The sequence below is a fragment of the Tinamus guttatus genome, unplaced genomic scaffold (assembly GCF_059628265.1).
Source record: "Tinamus guttatus ecotype Peru unplaced genomic scaffold, ASM5962826v1 Tinamus_guttatus_pri_ptg000115l, whole genome shotgun sequence".
Classification (NCBI taxonomy): Eukaryota; Metazoa; Chordata; class Aves; order Tinamiformes; family Tinamidae; genus Tinamus; species Tinamus guttatus.
This window is the reverse complement of record NW_028288649.1, coordinates 11925247-11939647: the sequence shown is the minus strand read 5'-3', so window position 1 is coordinate 11939647 and position 14401 is coordinate 11925247.

The following is a 14401-nucleotide window of genomic DNA, read 5'->3' as shown; positions in this document are numbered from 1 at the left end:
ATCTAACCCCATTCTTGTTTCTTTTCTAATGTCACATAGTGAGTTGCACTATACTGCCTTATCACTGCCTCTTCTGTCCTTTTGCTAAGCAGTGTTACTTAGACGTAGACCATTGAAACTCCATCATACATCAGATAAAATTACTGGAGGGGGAAGAAGGGAAAAAAAAATTGATCCGTAGACATGAAAATAAACTGTGCCTATAAACAAAACCAGTTACAACTAATTAGTATCTTATTTCTACGTTTCAATTATTTATATTATTTTAAAATTGCACTTTAGCTCTCTCTTTCTTGCTCTCCCTTGTTGAATCATTTATAATACTCTTGTAAACCGTTTGCACCAGATAGGTTTATATGCTTTCACTGATGGCATCTCCACAACTTGTCTCTCACACCTGCCCAAAAGGAGAAGCTTAGAACAGCCAGTCTGCAGTGTGACTTAGACTTTGCACCCTCTTCATGATAGCATATAAATGTTTTATTATGCAAAGTGTGTGAGGCAGCAGTCAAGCTACATTTGTAAACTCTCATCCTGAGAACCAAAGTGTCCTGTGCATCGTAGGTCGGGCGGCTGGCTCTGTTGTGCATTATAATGCACTTTTGACACTTGTCCAACCCGCAGTAGATGCGAAGCTGCAGTGGTAACAGTGGCCATACAATGTATTAAACTTCTGAATCAATAAAATATGTTGCCTTATAACTTGACTAGGGACAGCACCTTTATAAGAAAAGAGACTAAAAACTGCTAAGGACAAACAAAAGCAATAAACTGAACACCAAAAAAACTGCTCAATTTTTCGTTTTGTGAAATAATCATCTTCTTGCAAAAACAAAGGAGACAATTTATATCTGTTATGTCTTTTTCAGAGCTTGCTGTTATCTCAGTTTTATCAGTGGCTTTATATGTAGAGCTCAACTGCTTACCTGTATTGTTTCTCCACAGCTTTTAAAACTACTTTATAGCAAATGTTAAAACTATATGAGGCCAAAAATATCAGTGTCCATGCACATACAGAAAAGATTGATTCTCTAAGTGGAAATCTGATCCTTTCCCAAGCTCTCCTTGGACTGCAGTCAATAATTACAACTCGCTATATTTAGACCAATGTGTAATACCTGGTATTCAGGATCTCCAGTTCTGTACTTATGCAAATTAAACGTTATTTATATTAGGATTCCTTTGGTGTAACTGTTTCCGAACTCCATGGCAGCAACATGCCACCTTGGGTTGCAAGACTGTTAGCCCCAAACCTCTTTTCAACTAGTATCTTTCAAACAGGCTTCTGAACGAAGGCTGAAATCTCATTCTGGCTTTACTGAAAGTGCAGAAATGTCAGGAAACAAGGGGGAGGGAGGCCTGATAGGGCATTTGGAGGGAACTGTTTTCCTTGCTGGAATCTAGGAAATTCCAGAGACTTTTTTTCCCCCCACTGCCCAGGAGCTGAGATAGCTCTGAGATCCCTGTCAGAAACAACCTTTACCATTTTTCCAAAAGACAAAATATTTTGCACAAAAGTTTTATTTGCTCTTCAGGAGAAGAAGAATTGCCACTGAGAGTTTTGCCAAGGACTTTAGAATCGGGACCCGAGTGTTTCCAAGCCCATGTTTGTGAGCTCTGTACTTTTCTTTGTAACAGCTTGGCTCAAAACACTGGGTTGCAATCATCAGTCAAAGTTGCTTCTTTAAAATATTGGCATTGTCCTGGTTTTAAGGAACTTTTAGCACTGCTTGGAGTAAGCCTAAACTATCGAAGTTTATACATATATAAATATATATTATATTAAAAAAGGTGCTGTCACAGTAAGTTTTGGGCTTGAGGTTGTTTGTATTGTATGCAAAGGTTTTGTGTTTGTCTGTTCGTTTTATTCTGTAAAGCAACCACCTTCCTTGCTGGAGGGAGATAAATTTTTTATTTCTTTTTTTTTTGGTACATAAGTGTAAATACTTGCTGCAGCATTTAATATGTTTAATTTTATGTTAAGCTTTTTGTTGCATTGTGAACCCATTATTGTTACAAATGGACAATGAGTTCATTGAGACTGTTCAACTAGGTCAGATTTTTACATCTCTTTCTAGCTAGAAGAGACAGGATTTTTGTGCATTTGTACAAATGTTAATAATATCACTGCAATTCCAATATAATAAAGCACTCAAATACAAATAATTCCAGTAGTTTGACTGCATCTCCTCCCTAGTCATGTCATGGTACAAGTAACTGTTTCAGGTAGGCCACGCTGCTCTTTTCTCAGCTTGCCCTCCAAGGCAGATGCATTTGAGGGCTCGTAGCTACTTTGTGCTCAGCTGCTCACGGAGGGAGCTGAAATCCCCTCCTCTTGCCCCCGACCGATGGCAGAATTCAGCGCTGGCTGTGGGCTAGTTTGGCTGTGGGCCGGAGCGGCCGCACAGACCTTGCAGACCCCCTCGGCATGGGGTGAGGACGGGCCCTCCGGAAGCCAAGGAAACTGCAGGAACATGTTTTCCAAGCACAGAGGCTGCAAGGCCTCAGAAGCGGAGTTATGCTCCAGAGTTATACTCAAACACGAGGCCTCTGCGCAGCGATGAGACAAGCTGTTGCTTTAGTTTTCCTTGCAGCTGGAGTGTGCTTATATCAAAATACACTCTCTGCTTGTTACCCCGCCAACCCTGCCTCTTGCCAAAAGCTGCCTGGAAATGGATTTCCTGCTGGGCTAATTAGCTCTAATTGTGATGCCCCTGTTATCTTGCCAACCTCATTTCTCACTATAAATTGGTCCAATGCAGGCCTTGGCACAACAATGTGTAAACTGTAATCTAAAGTTAGTTGGGATGAGCCCATTCTCCAGCAGGAAAGCCAGTTTCAGTTTAACGCAGCCTTCTCACCTTGCTGTCCGTCACCGAGCGCTCGCGCTGACCTGACCGGATTTGAGACCTCAGAAGTGCCTCTCTCGCCATAGGGACAAGGGCTCGGCCCCTGCATAGCTCTCCAGGAGGCAGCCCGGGGGCATGACAGTGCCTCCACCCTGGAGGCCCTGGCATGGCCACAGCTCCTGCAGCTCCCCTGCTACTCTGCAGAAGGCTAAATCTGGCCAAGAGCATTTGCCCTCCTAAAATGGGTAGGAAAAAGGTCGAGCAACTGCTGCCACTCGCCCTTTGGAAAGGCTGGGAGATGGGGGAGCAGGTATATGTGGCTCCCTTTTTAAGGGGATGCTGCAGCCCTTTTCCCAGGCTAGAGCCACTTGAGGGGCAGGCTACCTCTCCAGCATTGCCTTTAAAGAAAGGCTGTTGTGCTGAGGCTTAGCCTGGATTTACACAGCAGGGCCCTCACTCTATGACCAAATACTGAGCAAGGATCATCGTATCTGTAAAAATAGACGCCTCTCATGAAGGCGTATCACAAGACTGCTTGACTGTCCACACAGTTATATTTACACCTGACACCCTGAGCTAAGCCACATGTATTCATGCTGAGGTAACACTGCCCTTAACAGCTGATTCATGGTTTCCCAAACCTGATTGCAGTATTTGTTCTTCTTCCAAGCAATCCACAGCTACTATTGCTCTCTCAGGGCAGCTTTGGACAGCAGACATCATAACAAAGTTATTATTAGAGAAAAAATTAGTCAGCGTGAGCACATGCTCCTTCCCCTGTCCTTTGGGGGAAGCAGCCAGACCAAAGCTGAACGGAGAGCGCACAGGATGTGCCAGAAGGCTGCTCTTGCTCACACCAGTCACACCAGGGCTGTGGAGAGGCTCCTTCCCCTGCCAACGCAGCCCTGCCGCTCCGGCTGGAGCCCCCTGCCTCCCGTCAGGCCCCCAAACCTCGGCTGAATCCTCAGCTAGTCGCTGCAAGGGGCACGAGCTGAGGGGTGAGCTCACGCTGAGGGCGCCCACACGTCCAAACGCATGGACACAAAGCAGGCCTCATGGCCGCTGCGCCACAGCGGCTGAGGCTGCTGTGACGGGACGCGACTGACACCAGCTCCCGCCTTCACGTTGGAGCGAGCGAGCGAGGGGCCACATGCGGAATTCCTTGGTCTGCCTCGTACGTGGCTGAACTTCTGGTTGTTTCTGGTGTGTCGTGCCGCAATAGGAACACTTGTTCTAGCCATGAACAAGCAACACTGGGCCTTGCCATTTGCTTAAAATGCTCTTTCTGCAGCGCTCCTGAGCGCCATTTCTCCTGCAGGCTGCTACAGCCTCCAGTGCAGCACAATGTCGTGTTTCAAAACCACCCCTCCAAGTTGATAAAATATTTAAGACGTGTTCTGATTGTGTTAGGTAAGCAAATACCACAAGAAGCCTGACCATTAGTGAACCTGATCAGTCCGTTCCCGAAGGACTTTGTGGCAGAACACTCCAGATCAGCATGAACTATCAGCAAATTGTGAGGGCTTTTCTGTCCCCCCAAACAGGGCAACTTGGAGGCCTATTTTGCAGAGGATAGAGGGATGAACAGCCTGTATACCCCACTGTGAAAATATAGATCCAGATGCAGAGATAGAATGCAAGAAATAGACATTACAAATAGATAGACGTGTGCTTGTGTGTGTGCATGCAGTTCAGGCAGGTGTCTTCATAGGGCATTGCATTCAGCTGACTGTGTGTCAAGCTAAAAGAAGCAAAAATAGTTGACATAACTGGTCAGTTCGTGCAGGAAATGGAGGCAAAAAAAAAAAAAAAAGACAGAAACACATTAATTTAAAGCTAGGGCCCTCTGGGTTATAATGGTTCATTTAAGAAGTCCAGAGCAGAGATTTGCATGGAAGGACTCTATACCCTCCCCTCAGCTTCTTTTTGATTTTATTAATGATTCTCATTCTGTATTATAAAGCAGCAGAACCAATTCCAGCCTAGCAAAAGCTTTTTGTTAGCTGCAAGAAGCTGTGCTGAAAAGACAACGTATAGCTGTGTACGAGGAAAAGGAACTGTCCACAGCAGGACATCGCCAAGGATTCAGGTTACACAGTGTTGTGTTTTGTATCACAACATAGGCTGTTGTTTTGGTTTGGCTTTTTTTGTTGTTGCTGTTGTTTTGCTTCGGCTATCCCCTATGCTTTGATCTAAAAATTAAATCATTAGAATTAAAGTTCAAGACACAGTTTTCAGAATGCTGAACATGGAGGGAAAGGAAGTGACTGCATTGCCCAAATGTTGGCTTGTCTTAAGAGACAAAGTTATTATGCATTATCATTCACCTTGAGCATAAGCAAACTGCAATGACTAACGTCACTTTTGCATCTAATTACCACAGTGTTATTAAGTCCATCCCCTAAAATAGTGGAGTGACTATTATCCCCCTGCAAAAGTGTTCCTGTTACTTTTTTATATATATATAATTTTTGCTAATAATGCCACGAGTGAGATGCCTGGGTCACCCCCTCTTGTTTCATTCCCTTCCTTCCCATTCACCTGATGGTGCTTTAGGAGGCCTGCTGTTCATCCGAGTCTTCCTCCAGCCGATTTGAATGACTAGAAGTGGAGAAAACCCCGGGAAATGCATTTATCAAACTGCCAGATTAGCCAGTTGATGGGGCTTATCAGGCAGCTAACTGCAAGCAGCAGAGCCCCAGGGAGGGCAGGAGCGGAGCCACGGGAAGGGGCAGCGAGCGGAGCCGCGGTGGCAGGAGCTGTGCTTGGAGCCGTGCGCCCACGGCAGTTCCGATAAGCAGAGCTTTGCTTCCAACCGCTCCATTACAGGAGGGAAGCGGCAGGGAGATGGTATCTACAGCCAGGGCCGGGTCGCCCCTGCGGCAACTCCCTGCTGGCCCACGGGTGAGTTTCACGCCAAAGGTAGCTTGAAAATGTCACCTCCTTTTGGTCATGACGAAGTCAGCAAACCTCACTTTGTACACACAGCGAAAGCTGCTGATTAGTACTGTGTATTTTTCTTATTTTCATAGCTGCTTTCCAATGCAGAGTCTGCATTTGCAAGCACTTCAGAAGAGTTTCAGGCTTATCTTCATGAGGGCAATTTCCTCTGTCATATTACGCTGCAGGTCACTCCCGGAGAAGGGTCCGAAGTCCTTTTTGCAGCAGCAGCTCCCTAACATTAGGGAGCATGGGGGCAAATCCAGGAAGCGCTGGGACTGGGGGATGGTCCCGCGGGAGGAAGTGGGAGAACCAAAGGAACCCTGGCCCTGGCAGCCTGTTTTCGCAACCAAGTGAGAAAGGCCCGTTTAATCCAAGCAGAAATGTAGTCTCCTCAGCTCACTGCAGATTTCGGGAACAGGGCAGTGGCTCTTGGAGGAGAGCTCTCCTCCCAAAGCCACAGAGAGCAGCAGGACACCCCGAGGGTCACGACGCGCAGCTGCCACAGCCACTCCTCAGCGATCCTAAGGCACCAGCTCTAGGAGACAGCCAAGGACAGCTCTTAAATGTGAACGGCATAGAGACGGATGAGAAATATTAATTTTAAATGGATCGACGCTGGCCTTGGAACTCTCCCACTAAATAGACAAACTTCCCATCCTGTCAGAAGGGAGTAATGAAGACTTTTAAATCTGATGTGATCGTCTATCTGTGGCTGTACTAGAATATTTGCTGTGTAGCAGCAATGCCTTAGAGAGAGCCCCAGACACATAAAATTATGAGTGTGCTGTCCATGGATAGGGTCTTTCATATGAGAATTTCAAGTGCTTCTCAGGCTTTAATTTAGTGCCGTAATTACCCAGGGAGCTAGGTAAATATAATTGTCTTCATTTTCCCAACAGCATGCAGAGAGGAATAGACTGACAGAATGAGGAACAGAAACCAGAAAACGCGAGCACAGGCCCCGCTTTCCTACCCCCGCTTCCTGCCCTTACTCACAGTCCGTACATCAGAGCCCAGCCAGAAGGCTACAGGCAGACAAGGTTTTACCTGCTGAAGGTAGATCAGTTCAGTCCTTTCTAGAAACTGTAATCCTCCCCCTTAAGCAGAACACAGCTGTCGGGCTTTCTATTTGTCCTCTTGAAAGCTCTGACGAAGCTTGTACAGTTACCAGGCCTTTAAAACAGCAACGCTCTTCACGTTATGATTTCCTCTTGCCTTAGACAAGAATATTTTTATATGGTGCAACAAGATTCTCCAGCATGGAGAATATCTTGCTTATTTGTCCAGCCTAAGCGCTTGCAAGATACATCATGGGAAGGGGAAACCGTATCAGTGTTCAAATAAAATGCCACAATCACAGCAGAGGCAAGAGGAAAGCCCTGCAGCCTCATTATCCAAACCTGCACATGGTTATAATCTAATGGGTGACAGGGAGGGAGGGAGGCATTCCCCTGGCCAAGGAGACCATTTATTTTTTCTGAGGTTCCCATTCTGCAACTCTTATTCATCTAAACATAAACGGGCTTTTCAGGCAGGGAAAGGGGGCTCCAAAACTGGGCTCTAAGGGTCTTAATGTATTCAGTTGTCACTTGCCTTTTATGCTCAAATTTTGATGGGCCAGACTTCCTAGACAGTATCTTTCGACACCTAATAAGTCACCTCTTGAGCCCCAGTGCTAGTACAGACATCTTATCAAGCTTGAAAAGCTCTTTTGGATTATTTTATAGATATTCTTTGCTGCTCTCTCCCTCTTCATCTGTACTGACTTCTTCACAAGGATTATTTATGTGGAATTTTTTTCCCTTTACGCAGTCGAAAACATCACCTGTTTTAGTAGCAGATTTCTGGGGTGAGTGCAGAAATATTTTGAGAAGTTTAGTCATCGGCATTTGCTAATGGAAAATCTAGTAACTGAAGTTGGATTTTTTAAAAACCACATTAAATTTTATATTTCTTAGTGCTGGATTCCCATTAACTGCATTAATTACAGGAATGTTTAATGAAGCAAATAAAAAATACCATTATGTATAGAGTACTGTGAAAAACAAGGTATTCAGCAGAGTGTGCTCTTATATATTTTTAATAAAAGCCCTTACCTTAAGGTAAAAACCCAATAAAATATACTATAATGTGCTATGGGACCCACCGTTGATTTACAATGCATTACTCGTTTAGCAGTAAGCAACTTTTGCACAATACACAGCAAGCTTTTATAAATTTATATGTAAGACCTTTTTTCTTCTAACAGAGATTTATTGAATTTCCCCAGAGCATATTCATTTTCTAAAAAGTTCTTTGTTTTGCTCTACTATATTAGTTGTAATAAAGGCAATGATCTCCTTCCTGATTGACACTTGCAATATTAAAAGTTCAAAAAATATGGCAGTCAATATCACAATAATTTGAATTTATTATTTCTATAACACTAAATGCAAACAGGGTTTTGTTAATGGTTTTGCAAAACCATAGCACATTGGGCGAGGTCTAGAAATACACGGTCAAATTATCATAAAGCCCTCTAATTCCTCCAAGGAACTGTAAATGGGTAACTTTTAAAATAAGTTTATACATTCTGTTCTCCCCCAATTTAAATGCTGAATATGTAAAACATGGACCAGTAAGTTAACCCTAACCATAGAGAAAGTTAAATTATGCATAACATCATGAACATGGGTTGAAATCCTTTAAGAAATAAAAGAGGATTCCCTAAAATACACTTGCCAATCCTTCACATGTCATCAAAGCCTGTTTTTCAGGAACGATGTAATGTCTCATGATATAATGGAACAGTATTCTTAATGTTCCATATTAGTCACGCTGATTATTATAGTTGGCAGAGTGTCCTCTCCGCTTTCATTCCTCAGAAGTATTGAAAACTTTCTGTTTGCTCTCTGATTTCCATTCATTTCACCATAAAATCCCCAAGATCCAAGCTTGGTTGTGAAAGGGCCCCACTTCTCTCTGCACTCCACCTATAATAACAGGAGGGAAACATGCACAGCCCTCGCCCTGCAAATACGTGCACGTACGTGCAGAGGGACTATCCCATGAAAGTCATGGCCACTCAAGCCAATGCCTTAAGCTCCACATGCACTGAAATATGCACAAGACCGTGCAATACGTGCAAGAAGGGCAAGACATTACAGGCAAGGGGGGAAATGTCCCTCTGTTTGCTGTGGTCATCAGAGAAGAGAGCAGAGTGGAGGTGCCTCTTCTGATTGCAAAGCCCAGGGCATGCAAGGTGCTTGGAGGTATGCAGGCGTGCGTGGCAGTACGGGCATTTGCTATGTCAGAAAAGTACGTAATCAACCACTCCGTAGTGGCTGAGTTGCTGCATTTTAGTTTCTCCTGGTGCTTTTCAGGCAGCAAAAAAGCAAACACTTCTAATGCCACTGGCTGAAGCCACTTCATGTGCACCAAGATCATGGTGCATACATGAAATGGGGCTTACATTAAACGATTACCAAACCGTTCCAGGGTTTGAGAGCCCCCCTCACGCTGCCCCGTGCCTCATGGTCTCACCTCCGGAGACCACCAAGGGCTTTGCCACCCTCTGCCCTACATGCACCTCTCAACCAGGCCAATAACGTGGGGTGACGGATCCCCGCTCGCCTCCCGCCGCACAGGGGCCACCCCAGCAGGTGGCAGGGGACATCACAGCAAAGTTATGGGTTTTGCAAAGTCTGTGGCAGGTGTGTTTGGGCGGGCAAGGCGAGGGCGCAGCACATGCCCTGTGACACACCAGGCTGCGAGGCAGCCCGGCCACGGAGCGCGCCCGGCCGCGGGGCCGCGTTCCCGGGCCGCCCGTGCCCCCCTGTGGCGCGCGCGGGAAGCTCAGGCCGCCGCTACCCGCCTCCCTTTGCCCTGAAGCGTCGATCCCTAACGGTCCTTAACGGTCCCAACGGTCCGTAACGGCCGCGGGGCGGGAGGGCGACGGGGCAGGCTGCCCCCGCAGCTCCGCCGGCGGCGGGGAGGCGCGCGGAGGGTGGGTTGTCAGCACAGCCCCGGCTCCCTGCGTGGAAATAAGCGGGCCTGGAGCTGCTAGGGAGGCTGCGGGGCACGCGGGCAGACAGTGAGAAAGAGCGAGGCGAGCAGCGCCTCGCGCACCGCAGCGGGAACAGCAAGGGTGTCGTCCTGCTCGGCGGCAGCCCCACAGCGCCAGGTTCGTGGCTGTGTGGAAGTTGAACTGGGACCAACATCGCTCCGGCCAAGGACTTAAACCACGTTTAAGAAGCGAAGCGGCCGGCACAGGGGTGGGCCATGCTCTCGGAGGCGCAGAGCTGGAGGTGTGCTGGAGCTGGAGGACAGGGCTGACGTGGTGGCTATAGGCACGCTCTTGGGCAGAGGTGCTCCATGCAAAGGGGGCTTCCAACCCAAGGAACCGCAGCCATGGGCGACCCTTGCCAGGGCCACGACACCCCCAAGGGTCACCCAAGGAGCAGCAGAAAAACAGCCAGGCAGGTAGAAACCATGACACACACAAGCCCAACCTCCTGTGCTCCCCATGGCCTCGACAAAGGGACTGGGCAGGGGGAGTGTAACCCACCTCCATACTAAGGGAAGCCGTGCCTAGGAAGCAGTAGGAGAGGTGTCCGACATGAACACTGGGAAAGGGGAGGAACAGTGTTTACTTAATCATTTAATCATTTTTGTTTTGTATTTCACAGTATCCTAATCAACAATCAGAAGTCTGTGTTAATTTGCAGTAAATAACTAAGTAATTCCCCAAGTTGAGACCATTTTGCCCATGATGCCCTGAGCACGTTAAGTTGGGTGACATTAATGAGGAGGCCATAGCCCCCTATTCATACATGCCCTAAATACATACATATATATATATACACACACAAACATACCCTAAATCCACCCTGGTACAGCATGTACTGCGCCCTGAAAACACCAATACTCATCGCAATAGCTGCTCGTGCATTTCCAATTTTCTAATTCATCTTTGGATCTGGCGAATTACCTCATGGGTTGTTGCTGCTTGCAGCATCAATGAGAAGAGCAGAAAGTGAGGCAAAAAGTCTTTTTAGCACAAGCAAGTGCCCAGAAAAGCCAAGTGGGTTTTGAATATTTGTAAGTTTTTAGGTAAAAGCACTGAAACAAGGAGTTTAGAATGCAAAAGAAATATCAAAAATCTCAAAAAGTTCTAAAAGTTGAATGCATTTTACAGTTCAAACATTGTAAATAAATAGAATTTGAGAAAAATATTGTTATTATTCACTGGTTAATTATTTTTCTCCATTTTGCTATGTGTTGTGACAACTCCCTTTTATTGAAAAAAAAATTACTTCACAATACATATATCCTTCTTAATATCTTAGTGCTGAATGTGTGCTTAAGGCAGACACCCCAAAGAGATAAACTGCCCCTTTGAATCATGCTACTGAAAGTGGGTTCTGCTGAACACTGCTTCTAAAAATAACCATTCGTTTAAAAGCAAAGTTGATGCCCTCCTTCTCTACATCATTACTCCAATATTATAAAAAAGCTACCTGTGCACATGCTGATTTTTGTGGCTATTTTTCACTACGGTGAAACTGTCTGTGGTAGTGAAGTACAAGTGTCTGCAGAAACTGAGCTTATCTCAAGTCTGTATTAGCAGGATCCAGGGTATTCAGGTAGACCCAAACTCTTTTCTCTCAGGAGCCACAGCATGACTAGGCTGTAGGTTTTGTGTTACCTTTTCCGCTTTAACTTTAAAGTCAAAAACTTCAAAAGTCTCCAGCAAGAACCTTGAGGGTTTACTCTAATTCATTCTTTCCTGTCCAGGTTTTACATTGTGAGGTTATTACGCTGCTCACCACAACTGCAAACGGTTGGCCCGAGACAACTGCTTGAGCTTATTTTAACAGGGCGTTTACCTTATTTAAGTAATAATGAAGAAGGGTGATTGAATTAATTATTACATCAAACTAGCTGCCATGACCTTCCCTTACCAACCTTCTGATCGATTAGTTGCATCTGCAAGTCAAGTGACTGAGGGATCTTATCTTATTATTCCTTTTATCCCTTTTTTAAAAATCCGTTTTGCAATTAATGGTGTCTCTTCAAGTGAAGGTTATTTTTCTTCTGAGAGGATGGGAAGATTTAGATCATCTCCTAACATGTGGTAAGAGGCTTGAGGCTTGATTCATGGTTGCCCAGAACCTTCTGAAGTAATATATATCTGACAAAGTGATTTTAAAATGCTACTATTTTCAACTGATAGCGGTTTAAACTCACCTTCCCCAGGAATAATTGGTTATAGGAGTGCCAAAAAATGGTAGACCTTCGAGGATGTCTTATTTCCCTGCATGACTGACATTGCTGTTGTCACACTGATTTAAATCCAGAATTAAGAATGTGAGCGAAACATCACTACATTTTTTTTGCTTGTACTTTTTGTTTTAGTTTCCTAAGGAAACTGGTGATTTGCTGTGTGTGGGGGAGTGAATGCACACATCTATCTCCCTCCCAGTGGCTTTTTAATCCATTGAACAATTGCAAAAAGACACATAATGCAGCAGTCACAAAGCTTTGTAAAAGTTAATGGCTGGATAAATAAGAGCAAGAGCACTTGCGCCATCAGTGAGGAGAAGGCTAAAGTGTGAGCGCAACCCTTACCATTAAAACACGAGGCACAAATCCACAGCACCGCCACCATCTTAGACGAGTGTGGATTTGGTGTGTTGTTCAGCGCTTGGGAGACACCAACTCTTTACTTCTCCAGACCCAGACTGTTGCAGACGAGCATCCAGGGTACTTTTTTGCTCCCCAGGCTCTGAACACATAGGTGCAATAGGTATTTTTAGGGTCAGGAGTTCATTCTTACGTTGCCAAGGGAGGGAGCACCTCCTTGGAAACTGTGCGCAGAGAGAACAGTATGCAGAGCACAGCCTCCTGCGTTGCCGCTGGGGGATAAGCAACAGCTCCCAGGGTAATTTTAGCAGTACCCGGTATCTGCCAATAGCAGCTATAAGGTAGAAGGACAACAATGGAGTTGGCTGCTGCTTCTCAATCCCAAATTTATCTAAACCAGATCGTGAGGAGCTCAAAATGCCTTGGGGCTTCTCTAAGCTAAACCAGCTGTTTATCAAGAGCTCACAAGAGCAGGGTACAGCAATACCATTAGTGTCATCTCCTGGCTTTGGCATTCTGTCTACCACCATCTGCAGAAGCCAGTGGGGCTGAAGATTTCCCAACAATGGAATAAATTCCATGGTGGGAAGATCCATCCCTTTCTGGTCCCATTGTTCTAACTGCCTAAAATGTCTCCCTGCAGCAGAGGATCTGGCTCCGTACATCCCTCCGAGCTTCTAAGAGGTTTCAGCAAACAAGTGTGTCTCTTCTCGCATCTCCTTGAGAGGACATAATCTCAATCAGAGATGGTCTAACAGAATTGAGGGGTAGGGAGAGAGAGAGAGGGAACAAATTTTGCACATCTAGCATGTTAAGGTGGGGATAGGGAGAAATGCAGGAGAGGCTTCTGCCCTGCCACTTTCATAGCAAAATTGCTAAGCTACTAAGGGCACGCTCAGCACGTAGGTAACAACCTCAGTGTCAGCATTGCACTCAATTAACAGGAACTTTGTATTTTGAATTGGCTATTAGTATCTCTGGGTCATCTCCTAGGGGATGCTTCCGTGTGTTTTCCCTCAAATGGGCCTCATGCATTCATCCAAGAGTAGCATTTGGCCCAAAAAGGGGAATCGGCACTTCTGTTATAAGCAGAAGCATTTGGTACGTCTCACGTGGGATTTCACTCCTGGATGGAAAAGTCTGGGGAGATCGACAGGGTTCCTTTGTTGCCCAGTGATTTAAGGTGTGTTGATTTGCATGACTTCATCTTCCACCACCTTCCCGTGCTCATGAGGCTTTAGTGAATTAACCAAAAGAGAGAGGCGGCAGAGGAGGGGGAGAATGGGACCATCCCACACAGATTGCTCATGTATGCTGGTATTTCCAACACTAGAGGATTCCTGCATTTAGCAAGAAAAAAAAATAGCCCACCCACTGTCACTGCACCCTGGTGCTTACGAAACTACACTATGTTAAGTAATAGAGGGTATGTTTGTATTTAAGAGAGTGTTTCAAAGCCAAGTGTGGTAAAGAAAATACCTAGCTTGATAATCAATTTCTTGAGATGTTTACAGTCTTATAAAACAGGGATTGTTGAGAATTTTCATGTTTCATTCCACTTTTTCTTTCAAAGGGGTGGGAGGAGAGAAAGACATGCATTTTTTGTGTTTGTGTTATGTCTTTAATTATAGCAATGAGAAACACTTAGAAAAAAATTCTTCCTTTGCAATACCTTCTGAATTAAAGAATTACATTCCATGTTAGTTGTAACGACAGGACCATTCTAATCCTCATTAAAAAAAATCCGCGCAATTAACGTGTTAACAAAATATGTTAACATGTTAACAAAAACCACATCAACATATTAACAAAAAAAAATCCATGCAGTTAAAGGAAAGCCTCCATTGGATGGTTAAACCATCTGCTGGAACTGAGGACATGTCAGGAACAATACAATGTTCCCAAGGAACAATACAATGTTCCTTTAATGCAATAGGTGCGTGGGAGCCCATGATGCGCTGAGGTATTCAAGACTTGAAAAGTTT